Source organism: Odontesthes bonariensis, chromosome 2 (assembly GCF_027942865.1).
Source record: "Odontesthes bonariensis isolate fOdoBon6 chromosome 2, fOdoBon6.hap1, whole genome shotgun sequence".
Taxonomy (NCBI): Eukaryota; Metazoa; Chordata; class Actinopteri; order Atheriniformes; family Atherinopsidae; genus Odontesthes; species Odontesthes bonariensis.
Genome location: NC_134507.1, coordinates 13,040,698 through 13,055,087, shown reverse-complemented (window position 1 = coordinate 13,055,087; position 14,390 = coordinate 13,040,698).

The following is a 14,390-nucleotide window of genomic DNA, read 5'->3' as shown; positions in this document are numbered from 1 at the left end:
TTGAAAACTCTTGAGAGACCGCTACCACCTGCAAGGAGTGACATAAGTTACTGATGGGGACCCCCACCAGCAAGCTGTCACAGAGCTTGTCTACTGATACATTAGCAAAAAAGGCAAATAGCTCCACTAGATATGGAAAAAATCTAGTCTCGATAATTTCTTCACAAAACCAGCAGCATTCCTTTACTCTTCAGGTTTGGGGAAAAAAGAAAAGAAAAAAAAGGTCAGGTAACGCAGGGTTTGGAGACTGCCACAACAAACAACAGGCGAGATGCAATGTGCACCCAGGAGTATGGTTTTCACAATATAGGATTTAACACTTGCTAATTTGGCAGACTTTTTGCTCTTTGGCTTACCCTACAGTTGTGAGTTGCACAATTCACTGTCATATAAACAAATATCCCCGTGAGCCCAGAACAAATACAGCCAATTCAATTTTTTGTGACATTAAGGGGGCCACAAAGACACCAGCAAAATCCAATCCAAACATTCTAAGCGACCGAAAAGCAAAACTGTGTGGTGCAGGGCCGGAAACCGGACTCAGGAAATGCCGTATCTCAGACCCCGGGGGCTCCAGAATAGTTTCAGGCCCAGGAATGCACCAAACCAAAGAGTCAGCATATTTCAAAATAAGTCAGAAGCATAAGTTTAACAAACTCCTCTTGTGTTGATTTAAAATGTCATACCTGGTGTTATGTCAGATTCCCAAAACTCTTCCAAACAGCACTTTTGTTTTTATTTTATTTCTTATTTTTCTGCTTATAAAGGCTCTTGAGCAGCAGCACTTGCCATATTAACCCGATAAATTGCAAACAATGAGTCTCAAATGTCAAGTATCGATGAGAGTCTCGAATGACTTCTTAAAGCTGTGGATAAATTTGAGACGCGTCTGTGGCTGTGAGTTGATATGGGTATTTGCCGGTATCAAGGCCTATAGCAAGTGTGATTCAGGAGTTTTTTACTCAGATAGTGGATGATACTGTAGACTTTCCTTGTAGAGGCAACAATTCCTTATTACACTGGATAATAGCACACATAAAAAATACAATGCACCTTCACTTAGCAACCGCAAATAACAAGATCCGATTCCACAAAATCTGTCACAGCACAATTGAACTGAGGACCGTCTTATACCATTGCACACTTAACAGCAAACTGGCAACTTCAACACGCAGCAAGAAAAGAAGAGACAGTTAGCGAGAGAAACAACGAAGCTTGCTTTTTAAACCCCATTTTCCGCATGTATACGCTGCAAGGAGACAAACGGAGGCCACCGGTTTGCACTGTGGTCAGTACATTCGATCCTGACGCCCGGTTATCATCAGAACTTCTAACACACAGCCGTACATGTCTTTTGCTGGCCCACAATCCAAAGGGAGACACTCCGAAGCTGCTTTAGCCATACACTGTTTACATGACGAAAGCAATTTTGACCCCAAGTCAATTCCTCCACCTTAAATGTGTGGTCGTTCAAAATTAATTTAATTTGATTCAATACAATCTCACAGTTATTTTACAGCAATCTATACTATTGGCCTCCACTTAAAGACAGAATAAACACCTAAATAAATAAACAGAGAAAAGGTTTTCTGGGACATTAAGATGCCGTAAAGGTATTGATTGGTCAGGATTAAACTGTAGGCCAGACACGGAGTGGTTCAAGTATAATTGGGGCCAGTGGGTCAGAGGCAAGGTCATGCGTGTAAGGGTCAACTAATTGTCTCACACAGCCTCTTGCTATCACTGCATCCAAGTTCCACCTACAATTTAGTATGCCGATCACACAGGTGTACAGAGGGCCATGGATCAAGGGAGTGTTGTAAATCCTCACTTGGCCGGTGGCTGAGAGACACCAGGACAACAAAACAAATCATCACATCAAACTGGGGTTACAACAGGCAGCGATAGCTGGAATACTGCTCCAAATAATTGTTTGAGCAATTGCAAGAAACTTGATTAGTACAATTTTAAAATCATTTATAAGTCCTATTATCTCGCAAAGAGACAGTGGCTTATTGGTATTTTCCCAGTTTGGGGTAATTTTTCAATGTTCTTCAATTTTCTGAACAAAACCACTCACAGAAAATAAAAATAAAAAACAGATCAGGAGATGCCTCCGTAATGAAAATAAGCAACATTTGCAGAGCTACAGGCTATATCCCATTACAAATAGAAATGAGCCGTTTCACCAAGCAAAGCCCATTGAATACAGTTTGATCATAAACTAGGCCACTTCTGAAAACATTTGCAAACTTACCATGTAATGAGAAAGATTGCATTTTCATTTTCCCTCTGAAGTAGGCAACTTTGGCTCATTAAGCCGTCAGTGCGCTACACAGAGACAGTGATGAAGATGGGGCCCAGTGAGTGAGGTTCAGTTGCTAGTTACAGTACAACAGCACTCGTGAAGGGGAAGAGGACGCACAGGTGTACAACGAGACAAACACTGTTGATATAAACCGTGCAATCCTCCATGTATATGGTAATTTGTCATGATCGCCTACTTGATACTGAACTTTTCAGACAGCGGCAGCTTTTGTGACTGGATGCTGCTGGTGTTTCCTTTGTGCCAGAGTGTATTCATTTTTTTATTCATCAATTTATTCTTTGCCTTCTCAGGGAACGGAAGTGACGTTTTGTACGTCAACATTTGTACTGCATTCTGAATATGCTAGCGTAAGTTTAGAATTCACACTGAAGAAGTCCGTCGCTTTTTCTCTTTTGTCTCAAAACATTCCTTAGGATCAGAAGGAACCTTTTACTGATCCCTGTCTCAATTTATCACCAAAGATATGAAGCATGTGACCTTTATGACACCCAGAGACTCCCAACTCCGAGGCATCATTTGGCACGAGCCTGTCAACTCTCAGAAGCTCTCACTGAAAATTAAATAACAAATAAATATATATCGATGTTTTATGAGCCTCGTTTCACCTGAGACCCTCTCACTGCAAAGTAAGAACACAGCTTTCAGATAAGCTTGCACGGAGCCCATTTCTCCGTCTACTCATTGTTAAACTCGATTCTGACATCACCGACATGATGGATTTGCCAGATGATGTCTCATTTCACTCTAGAGCAGAAATAGGTCAGCTGCCACCATCACTAAATCAGAATGCAGATCTTTTTTTTCTGAATATATTAAAAACTGTAAATCACTTCACCTCCAAGATTTATCGTGACAGAGAAAAGGACTACCATTACTTGATAACACAAAACACATTAACTCCAGATATCCTGCAGGTGAGCTTCAAACCCGAAGAAATCAGTGTGCCACAGGAGGACTGATTAGCCAAACATCAGCAGGCTGCTGGTCACAGCCGCTGCTGGACTCATCACCTGTGCTCCCTGGGTAGCTATGTGGATCCCAACTAATCAGTTCTAACACTGATGAGCATCGGTGCCTCGCAACCCTGAAAACTAACCCCCACAGCGATTTTTCTCACTCTAAATGCAGTAATTGATGCCGACGGCAAAACCATTTTTACTTCACGTCTCGGAACGGTGCAGGGCTGGTTACAGTCTACATGCCTACTTTCACAGGCACCGATTGTTTTGCTCTAATTTGGCGCCCTCTAATCCCAAGAAATATTGAAATGAGCCTGCGACGGCAGGTTGTTTTCAAGAGCATAATACCTCAAATAAGGTATAACTATGGGTTAAATTAGGCCAGAGCCGGCAGACGCACAGCTTTGCCAGCATGACTTCCCCTTTGTGAATTGTTCTTGTTTTTTTGTCTAGGCAATATCTTTATCAGTCAAACCCTCCCAGTAGTATTCAACAGTGTTTCCTGTTGATATGGTACAATAAAGGTAAGATGGGCCTTCCTTTGTAAAACTTGTGCAGTGCTTGGGGGAATTGTGGTATATAAAGGTCTTTGCCACGCAGGGCCTTAACAACCCTGTGTAAAAGAAATACTGCAAGTCTATGAGGCAGCATGGCCATATTCTCATGATTCAGAGCATAATATGGCACACCAGAAAACACCTTTATGATTTTGGCACTGTGTGGAAAGGTCAGTGGAGGAATAGTTTTGCTGGATTACTTGAGTTTTCTTCTCTTCTTTTGCTTGAATATAAACTGAATATTATCTAAAAGGTGGAGCATATCAAAACTAGCAACCCAGCAAAGGGATCTAAAACGTAGCCTACGTAAATAAAACTTTTCATCAGTCGGCCTAAACTTTTTTTTTTTAATGCGCTACTGTACATCCCCTTTAGCGTCCCAGACAGTGCGTCACGTGCTCATCTGGATTCACATCCCCTCTGCACAGCTTCTCAGTGCGTTTCTAGTTCCATGCACAATACTCCTTTGGATGCCAAACAACGGAAGGCCGCTGCTTTCGCAGCACGCAAGCAATAGTCTGATAGATTAAAAGAAAAGATGAAATGTTGGCAAACTATCTGAATCGGTCGTATTAAACAGCTTCACGTACATGTAAAGCGGACGGAGGCCTGCAGCCAAACTGACTGCATTAAACAACAGCTTACTGCAGCATTAAACTCTGCCGACGCGGCTCTCTGCCCTCATTCTGCGAATGCTAGGCCCAGGATTTACTGTGGACTGGTAATCTGGCTAGTAGGATACACACATGGACCATCTGCTGCATGCAACGGCTCTGAAAGGCAATTACAAATGTCAGGTTTCCATCGTGCATGCTCACCATTGAGTTGAAACGGTGGTCCGCCTTGGGACGGCGACTTGTAACATTTAGGAGTTTCTTATTCAGAGCTGAGACGTCTCTCTCCGCGGGTAATAAGACAGGTGAGTTGTCCGCGCGCGCGCGCACATGTTGCTAAGGAAATGTGATCAGACGCTGAGGAGGTGGGTGCACGCGCCCGCCTGCAGAGGAGATGGCCCTTTGATGCAGGGTGGGGCGGGCGGACACACAGCCGGCCTGATTGATTATTCAATTAGGCTTGACTAAATATTCATTAGCCAAGCCGAGACATTATCTCGCGTAAACAACGGAAGCTCTTCCAGTAAAAGAAAACGGTTTTATATATTACAAGAGAGGTGTCTAAAAGCCCACACATAATTGGAGAGCAGCAGACGAGAGAGAACATTTCTTCTATGAACCGATCACTGTTATACAACAAGAAACCCGCTGTGATTAAGAAATTTGAATAGCCAATATTTTCTTCACAGTGCAATTGAGAAACCATATATATGTTGCAAAATAGATATGTTACTGTCTCATAAAGATATTGGCCTGTCCTGAATTAGTTTTCAGCGACACCTCTTAAACAAGTTGGGGGTGCAACTACAGGCTGGAGAAGTAGTGCTAAAAAACATCTGGAGGAATATGTCACAACTAATTTGGCTAATTGTCAACAAGTCTGTCACATGATTGGGGAATGCATTTGTTTGTTTTTTTCACTTGATGTGAGTAATGTGCCTCTTTGATAGATTAACTATGAAACGAATCGCACTTCTTTTCTGTGATCTGCTTGCAGTCAGTTCTTTTGAACGGACTAGTTCCCCAATGCTTACATTACAATTTCTTTGCTGAATGTTGTCCTTCACTTGTAGCATGTGCTATATTAGTAAATCTGAATATTTAAAAAATCTACTTTCTAGCACTTTTAAACCTAATCTCTGTTCTTTAGCCGAGTCACCCTGGAGACCTCTGGAGAAGTCTGTATTGAAAAACATGACCAGAAAGGTTTCCGTGTGGCAGATTTGATGAGGAGAATACCATTATGACTACAGTTGGATGTTTCTGTTGAACTTCATTTTTTCCATGAAATGTGGTAGAGTCACAGCTGAGTTGTTACAAGGTTGCTCTCTAATTTACACTTTTGACTAGGCTGGTAGTAAAAACATCAGTTTGGCCTGGTGGTAACTGCAAAGCCACTTATGATATTTCAGAATTCTCTAGTTTATCTTGTCCATATGGCCAGTTCTGACACTGTGACTGACTGGATTTGACGACGTTTAAAGAAAAAACTCAAGGGCTTATGGAGTTAATCTGCTCTTTCTCTTTTAGTTGGGGTTATGACCTGGACTATTTGGCTGTTGGGTAACTTCCTGAATTTATCATCACCGCTAGATTCCCTCGGCAACCAGCAGAGACAGCTCACTTTCTTGTGTGGTACCATTTCACAGTTCACTTCTTTTTTACATCCTCTTTCCTCTAAAACAGATTCCCCGAAACAGACACTATCATACAGAGGCAGCAAGGAATACATCTGCTGTGGTATTGTATCTATATTACGTTTAATGTTTATTTGCTCATTGAACATTTTGGCAGCTTGTTTACGACGTATTTTGCAATGACCTACATCCTGTTCACTCTTAAGGTACACTCACACCTGGGAGCTGCACTGCAATCAGTCTTGTGGAGATGACTGCTGGAAAACATTATAAGTAAGGGGTTAAGTGCCTTGCTCCAGGGCAATTCAGAGGAAGCTACCGAGGGAGAGGAGAGTGTTGGCCATTAACATTCTCAACCTTGATTCCTCCAGCCAGCCCGTGTCCATTCATAAGCATGTTGTTGACCAGAAAATGTACCTGTGTTCCTATGAAGTCATTTAGAGAGACATCTTCCATCTTTATTTGCAGAGGAACACGGAGTCGACAGGGTCAAACATTGCATTTATATTTTTCAGCTGTAGTCATAACCTTGAGGACAAGCATGTTCAGTTGCAATAGCTTTGCATTATTTAAGAGGAAAAACAAACAATATTTCAAATCAAATTGGAAAAATCTGTATTCTAAAACACCAGCATGTTCTTTCAAAGCAGTTTACCGTGTCTTATCATCGCAATCAATTTCATTTACAGATTTTCGTAGGCACCCGTCCAAAAGAAAATAAAAAGATCCTTTGACCCACTTTAAAAGCACCTCCAGGTGCGAGGCAGAGTGAGATGTTTTTATAAAGGTCACTGGTGTCTGGTCCACTTTACTTGTCTTGAGTCTTTGTTCAACGTACTATTCGCAACATTTTTACAAGCCGTTTCCTCTTTTTCTCATGCTCCTCACTCATTCTGGACCGCACAAGCTTTCCCTCTACAGATTCTCTGCAAACAATCTTGTCAGTTGTCTGAGTCAAATATGTTCTGAATCATCTGTAAGATGACGCTTCTTATCAAAATACATCAGTATGAAGCACCTGCCTGACCTTAAGAGCTGACACGTTTTTATCTCGTATGCTCATCTCGCTCAAAGATGCTTAAGTTTTCGACTTTGGTTTCCTCCCCCACTGTGACTAGATTAACGAGCTGCCCTTTTGCGTGTAGCATTGGCCATATTTCCTGCAGCTTTAGGTAGCTTCATTATATATAGAAATATTGACCTTCAGTGCTTTTTATGAGAATGTATCACAGAGAAATGCTAGCATTTATCTATATAGCTCTGCAAACTACGCTCATCCCTCCATATCTAGTTGTGCTTCAGCAATCGTGGCTGTATTGCCTTGAATTATATCAGCTCTTGTTTAGGAAAGTGACATTTTATATATATATATTTATTTTTTTATTAAACCTGGAGGCTTGAATAATTGATGACCAAATCAGCCATTCTGTAAAGTCTCTCCCAAATTTTCCCCATGACCAAAAAGGAAATAAGAATCTTTTTTCTTTTTTTCTAATCTCTACATTGCTTACAGGCCACATTTATCTCACACTAATACTGTCCACATCTACTTGTCATCTGGTGCACATTTAAAGCTTGAAAATGCATCTCACTGTAAGTTGGCAGTGTTTAAAATGGGAGACCCTCAGTGGGATTTATTGAACGTCAAGTTGCTAACAGGGACTTTAGCTGAATTAAAAGAGATTTCACATACATTTTGAGTTAATTGAATGAGAGCAAAGAGTCATTGATTAGCAGTAGTTCATGGAACTTTTCAGCACCTTGCTGCAGGTTAGGAAGTCTGTGGACGTGATGAACTATACTACAGCTTGTGCTGACTCAACAACTTGTTAATCAAGCCTACGGTTATGCACTTACAGTCAGCTGCACGGGGCCCAGTGAGAAATACTCACATCCCTCTTGAACATGGATAAAATTAGATTGTTGTACAAGATCTTACCGGCTGAATTATGAGCCCAGGCACATGCTGTATGTTCACGTAACAGAGTGTAATGAGGGATAGCAAACAATGTCACTGGGGTGTAAAAACTAGGGTTTGACATTAAATTGCTTAAACAATGTCTGTGAAATTTTCAGTTTTTAAAAATGTGTTAAACAATATTCATTTAGGTGATGTTGTCAGCTATTAACTCTAACAAAAAGTTTAAATGTTAAAAGATACCCGAGCAGTCGACATTTAAGGAACCTCCGGCGCAGAATGTCAAATATGAAAATAGAGACAGAAAAGTGAAAATAATGAATGTAGTCAGATGATACTAAAATGTCACAAGAATTATTCCTATATTAATGACTGTTGCATAGGCCAAATGCCATGTTGTAGCCTAATTGGCTAAAAAAACTTAAATGTTTCTGGGGATAAGACAAAAATCCTGTTTTATGAATTTCCTAAGAATTGTAGGAATTAATCAACAGTTGTATGCATCAACACTTATTCTGCCTCTGAGTTATGTGACCTTTTCTACTCATGCATGTTACAGAGCTCTGAGGTAGATGCTGAGGCACTGTATGCAGCATATGCTGATTTATATAAAATGCAATATATTATCATGTAATTCCCCAAATTGACCTACAAAAAAAGCATTCCCATCTGGCCCGAGGGAAGAAAAATACGTTCAAAATGAGTAATTGCCACAAATGGAGGGAATGAATCTGTGTTTACAGAGTGAAGAAAATCCTAACAGGCACACAGCAAACACATATAATCACAAATACCACAGAGATGATTGGTGTTGCGTACAGCCTATACAAGTGGACATTATGAAATACTAGAATAATAACAAAGAGAAAGCACATTCTTTCTGGAAATGTATCGTGCAAATTGAATCAACATCGAGTTTGTGTATCATGGTCCTCATGCATTTGTCATTCCCACATCACTTCAACGATAGTCAACCTCAATAATGGTGGGAAACATTTTTCTGTTTGACTGATTACTCTGGACTCAGTTGACAGAGTGGGGAGAGCGACTGAAACAAGGACACCACCATCTTTTTTTGCTCTTCCTCCGGGACTTAAATATTAAACATAAAGGACAGCAGATTATTATCCCTGTCACCTTGCCTAAAGCAATGATATTCTGTCTTAACAGTGCCATCAAATACCTGCTGTGTCACATATTAGTGTATTTCAGGTTATGTGAACAAAAAAATGATAATTATGAGGCGTGTGAGAAGACATTTTTCTCCATAGAGCTCAGACTTGAGGTATCTGGAAAAAATAGCAGTGATAGTACCTTTTAACTTAGTTTTTCTGGTATATCTGTTGTAAGATTGTATTTAAATGCGATATAAAATAGTTATTTTGATGAGTCTACAATGTTAACATCAGTGGCTTGCAACATTTTAAAGACCTATTGCGGGAGCCCAAGATTGGCCACAGACAAAAAAATATATATTATTTTGAGACCACATTTTATTACAATAAGCTCACAAAGTACATTAAATGTTTCAATAACCTTGTTCACACATTTTAGTTAATTTGTGTGGACAAGTCAGCATGGCAGCCCAGCGGTTTACCATAAATCTAAAATGTACACTCAAGAGCTTGGTTCCTAACAGTTAGCATTGAGTACGAATATTAATAATATATTAAGAATAAGAAAATAATGCCCTCACATGCTGTGCATGGCTATGTGTGGAGAGAGAGAGAGAGAGAGAGTCTGTTTATTTTATCAGGCTATCTGTTTAAAGCAGAAATGCATAGAAAAGCAACATACCGTCAATATTTCCAAGACCCTGCCAAAGACTCAAGTCCTTAAATTTTGAGTTTTTAATTTTAAATAGTTTTATAAGATGTTTTTAGGATACATCATGAGTGAAATCGGCCACAGATGGATGCGGATGGATTTCTGATTTGAATCTTCAGAGCTTCAGCTATAATCAAACAAAGATGAGGTCAGACAGCCCACATGTTATTCTTAGAAGATTCTTGAAAAATCCTGACTACTTTCCGGATGGGGCTTTACAGATAACTTGCACACACTGCGAGTAACCAATGAAATGAAGAAGCTAGCACAAGCTGGGAGGAAAAATGATCACAACCTAGGTGAAGCAGCTACTTAGTGTGTCTGCTGTTGTTGGAAATTTAGCAAACCTGACAAGCTCTGTTTATGGCTCTAATAACATAAAATCAGATTCTATAAGCTTTAATGTCTTAGTGATATTAGTTGTTTGGAGACATTGTAGTATCCCATCAAAAATGCCAGAGAGGACACCAGCCTGCAGCCTTTATTTTTCATGCAGTTGCTTTGCAAATTGACATAAACAGCGCAGCTTTGTCACTAATCTGTGAGGGCTTTTATGTCAACCGCCAGTTAATGATGTGTTTTTTCTCCGCCATGCCTTTGTTCAAAATGTTTGCTCTCGAGCACTGATTTGCTTGGTACATGGGTGCTGCAAAGGTTTTGCTAACATTAGCATAATATTTTGAGGTAATAAAGATGTCAAACCAAAGTCTCATTTTCTTCATAGCTGCAATGTTTCTTGTAATATAGTGACAGAAGGTGAATACATTAGCTTCTGACAATGTTGAATTATCCCAACATTAAAAATGGCCATTGCGTTGTGTAGCAGAGACAAAACTATTTGCCTCAGGGTGGAGATTAGGTGGACAGATTATAGTCATAGATCTCCCTTCACTGAATGAGGAAAAAGTTTTAGAATTACACTCAAACTATTGACCATGAGAATATTTCTCTTTTTTTTGCGCCAAAGTTTAAAATGTGCTATTTTGAGGAGCACGGGTTAGTTTTTAGAGGATTAATAACACAGGAGTGGGACTTTGAAGTCCCCGTGAAACAGCTACACCAAAGTCTAGCTTGCTCTGATCAGTCGGCTTGATTAGGCGCCACCCACGCTTCTGCAATCGATCATTTTCCCGGGCGTTGCAATCTCTAAAATGCCACTACTTATTTGAAATTGATGAGCCACTTACCGATGTGATATAAGTGACAGGTATGGCTAAATGGGTTATATAAAAACACGTTGTTTTGGAGCCTTTTTGTTGAGAAAAAATGCTCATCCAAAATGTTTTAAACATTTGATACAAAAAAAAGACATATACTGGTAATGTAGGCCGTCACACTTGATGTCAGTAAGAAAAAAGTCATTATATAAAACAACCTTGCATTATAGTTTCGAAACATTTAAAAGAAAATTTGAAGTAAATAAGCAGATGGGTTGTTTCATGTTTCTGGCAATGAGAACTTCTACCTCACAAATGAATAGAAGTGACAATAAAATCTACTCTCAGAGGCCATTCTACTTAGAGCCAGTAAAAATGCCTGTGAGCACTGGGAATATTGAAGAAAGCTGCACAATGGGAGGAAGGTCAGGGCATTTACACACAGATACGTTCTGCATGATTCATTCTGTCCTACAAAACTGCACTAAAAGAATGGACTTTCCCATGTTTGTGCATTCCTCATTTTGCATTTTGGAATGCAACCATAATACATTTCCACAGAGACTCCTTTGTGCCTTTTACTCATTTTCAATTGCCAATTTCTATGACAAGATGATCAAAATTCTATTCCTCTTTGAATTATCTGGGGTTGACATGACAAACTAGGGATCATGCAATCCACTCAACATTTAAATTTCTGTACATAACATTCTGGGTTTTTACAGATACTGAATAATAAACCGCCTGCTTTGAGTTGAGTGTTTGAGACCAGAAGTGTAACTCTAAAGCAGCTTTAAAACTCAAGCCATTTTAAAAAGAAAAACTGGGTTATCTCAAATTCCACAATAGGGTACTGAAGGGGAGATATAGTCGAAGACTTAACTGCTGTGACCATAAATAGACTCAGATGTTAATATTCTGAGCCGCTCTGGCAAAAAAACTTGCTCTCACAAACTTTATTCAGCAAGCTGGCTGATGGATTTCACGCTAGTTTAAAGAAAAGCCAGAGTCAGAGGCATCATATTACAAGTATCAAACTTTGTAGTGTCCTAAGAGAGCTATGTGAAATCCTCAAAGCCGACAAAACATAAATCATCTGAGGGGCACGAGACGTATCGGTTACTGGGCTTTGCACTCACATGAAAGTCTCAGTCCATGCTGAGAAAATCAGTGAAGTGAAAATGTCACTACCTGTCGGTACTGGAGTGCTTTCTGGCGGCTTCCTCAAAGTTCCTCCGTGGCTTCATCTTTCTAATCTTTTGCATGCATGCTTCATGAAACACAAAGGGAAAGTACTGTAGCCTAGTTCCCTTAAAACTGAGTCTCATCTCACACGATCCACGCAGAAAGAAGACTGTACAGCGGTAATGAGCAACGATGATATCAAATCAAATCTTTTCATCAAAAAGAATTATCAGAAGGTAAGTAACAGAGAAAACACGCCTAATATTTACTTCCCTCTGCTGTCAGTTGCTTATTTTAACAACTGATTTAAAATTCTATGGAAGGCTGTTTCTATTTTGATGTTTATGAGAGTCATTAAAAAGAATGTATATTTCCTACAATTGCTTTTTCTCCATTTCTTCTGTACTTTTTCAACTTATACTTTGCCTTCAAATAGACTTAAACAGATGTAGCACTCGTTCTATGTGGCAGGTTTTCTTACTTTCATTGAAGCTTTAATGTTGTTCCTCACTTGAAAGTCGCTTTGGATAAAAGCATCTGCTAAATGACTGAAGGTAAATATAAATGTAAATTTCTTCTTTCCTTTTCCAAAAACAATTTTTTTCAAAACCACGGCTACAGGAGCTCTGTCCTGTGATGCTTTAGGGGCTGTTCTCTCCGTCTTGTGCCCCTGCCACATTTCCCTCTGCATTGCATTTGAACTCATACAAGTGTGCCTGGAGTTTTCAACATCCAAAATATTATAAATTATGTACAGTATTCATCCATGACATCGTCTGTGTTGTCATCGTGGGATGCATTTTTGTTGCTATTGGCTGTGCCCACATTGTTTATTCATCTTGATGGAGCGGCGTTTTGGAGAAAGTGATGCTCTGAGGAGATCATTTATTCAGCCACAAAGCAGCTCAGATACGCTCGTCGCACTACCCACCATTTCATCTTTTGGAGTCAACTCGGATGAGTGGGAGATCTGAAAGAAAGTGTTTGGAGGGCAGTATAGCCTCACAGTGGAGAACAGTTCTAGAAAATCACTAACGGTGACCACTGAGAATCAAAACAGGGGACCAGGGTTGGGATGTGTGGCCATTCAGTTTCTTCTAAAGGTGACAATATAATCAAATGTTTATTCTCAACTTTCATGAAATCTTAAACATTCTATTTAATGGTTCTGGAAATTTTAAACCCGGCATTTCCATTCTACAAAGGTGTAAAATGTTAGGGTATGAGTTTGCCCTTCAGTCATAGGATGCGAAAAGTTGATGTACCTTCATTGTGATGGTTTTGCTCACAGTAGACAATTTCACTGTAAAATGGCAAATAGTGAAGATGCCAGCATTTTTGCATTACTTTGATGTGCATCTATTAAAATGTATTTTTATAGTATATTGCTTTGTCTTGGATGAGAGTATCCAGAGATCAACAAAAACATTATGAGTACCAGCCACCAGTTGGTGAGGTCCTTCTCATGCTGATAAAATAGCTTTAATCTGTCAGGGTGTGGGAAAAATGAACATCTGAAGGTGTCCTAGTGTGTCTGGCACAAGGTTTGTAAGTTTAGGCTTACCTCCCACAGATGCCATCAGATCCCATCTGGTATCTGGGGAGTTTGGAGGCTGCAAGAAAACCTCAGATTCTTTGTGGAGTTCTTTCTAAGCAGTATTTGCAGGACTCACTGCTGTCTTGCTGATGGTAGCTGTTTCTTTAGGGGAGTACTGTTGTCATGCAGGGATGGTATGACTGTAAAAATGTTTAGGGAGGTGTCAAAGTACCTTCCACGTGCATGTGAATGCCAGGATGCAGGTTTTCCTTGCAGATCATTGCAGTGTAACAAGATGAACAGTTGTTACACACTTTAACTGTCAGAGGTTCTGATGTTGTGGCTTATCTGTGTATATAGCAATAGGATAACTATAGGTTTTGTGTGGTTTTGCGTAATTTATCCTCCAATTTATTCATAAGAATGAATCAAATCTGAACTTTCTCCATGTTATTTATTAAAGCAATACTATGTAACATTTCTACCTTAAAATAACAGCTTGAAAAATATTGGGCGGCTAGAATGAGTTTTAATATTACGATTGGCCTGTCTCCTATGCCCTTCGGGGGTCTGAGTTGGAAAAACTGCGCTATGTAACTTTGCTGGACCGGCCTGGGAGCTGAGCGGAAGTACTTCGACTTGCTTTCTGGCACATCTACCGCAAAAACAA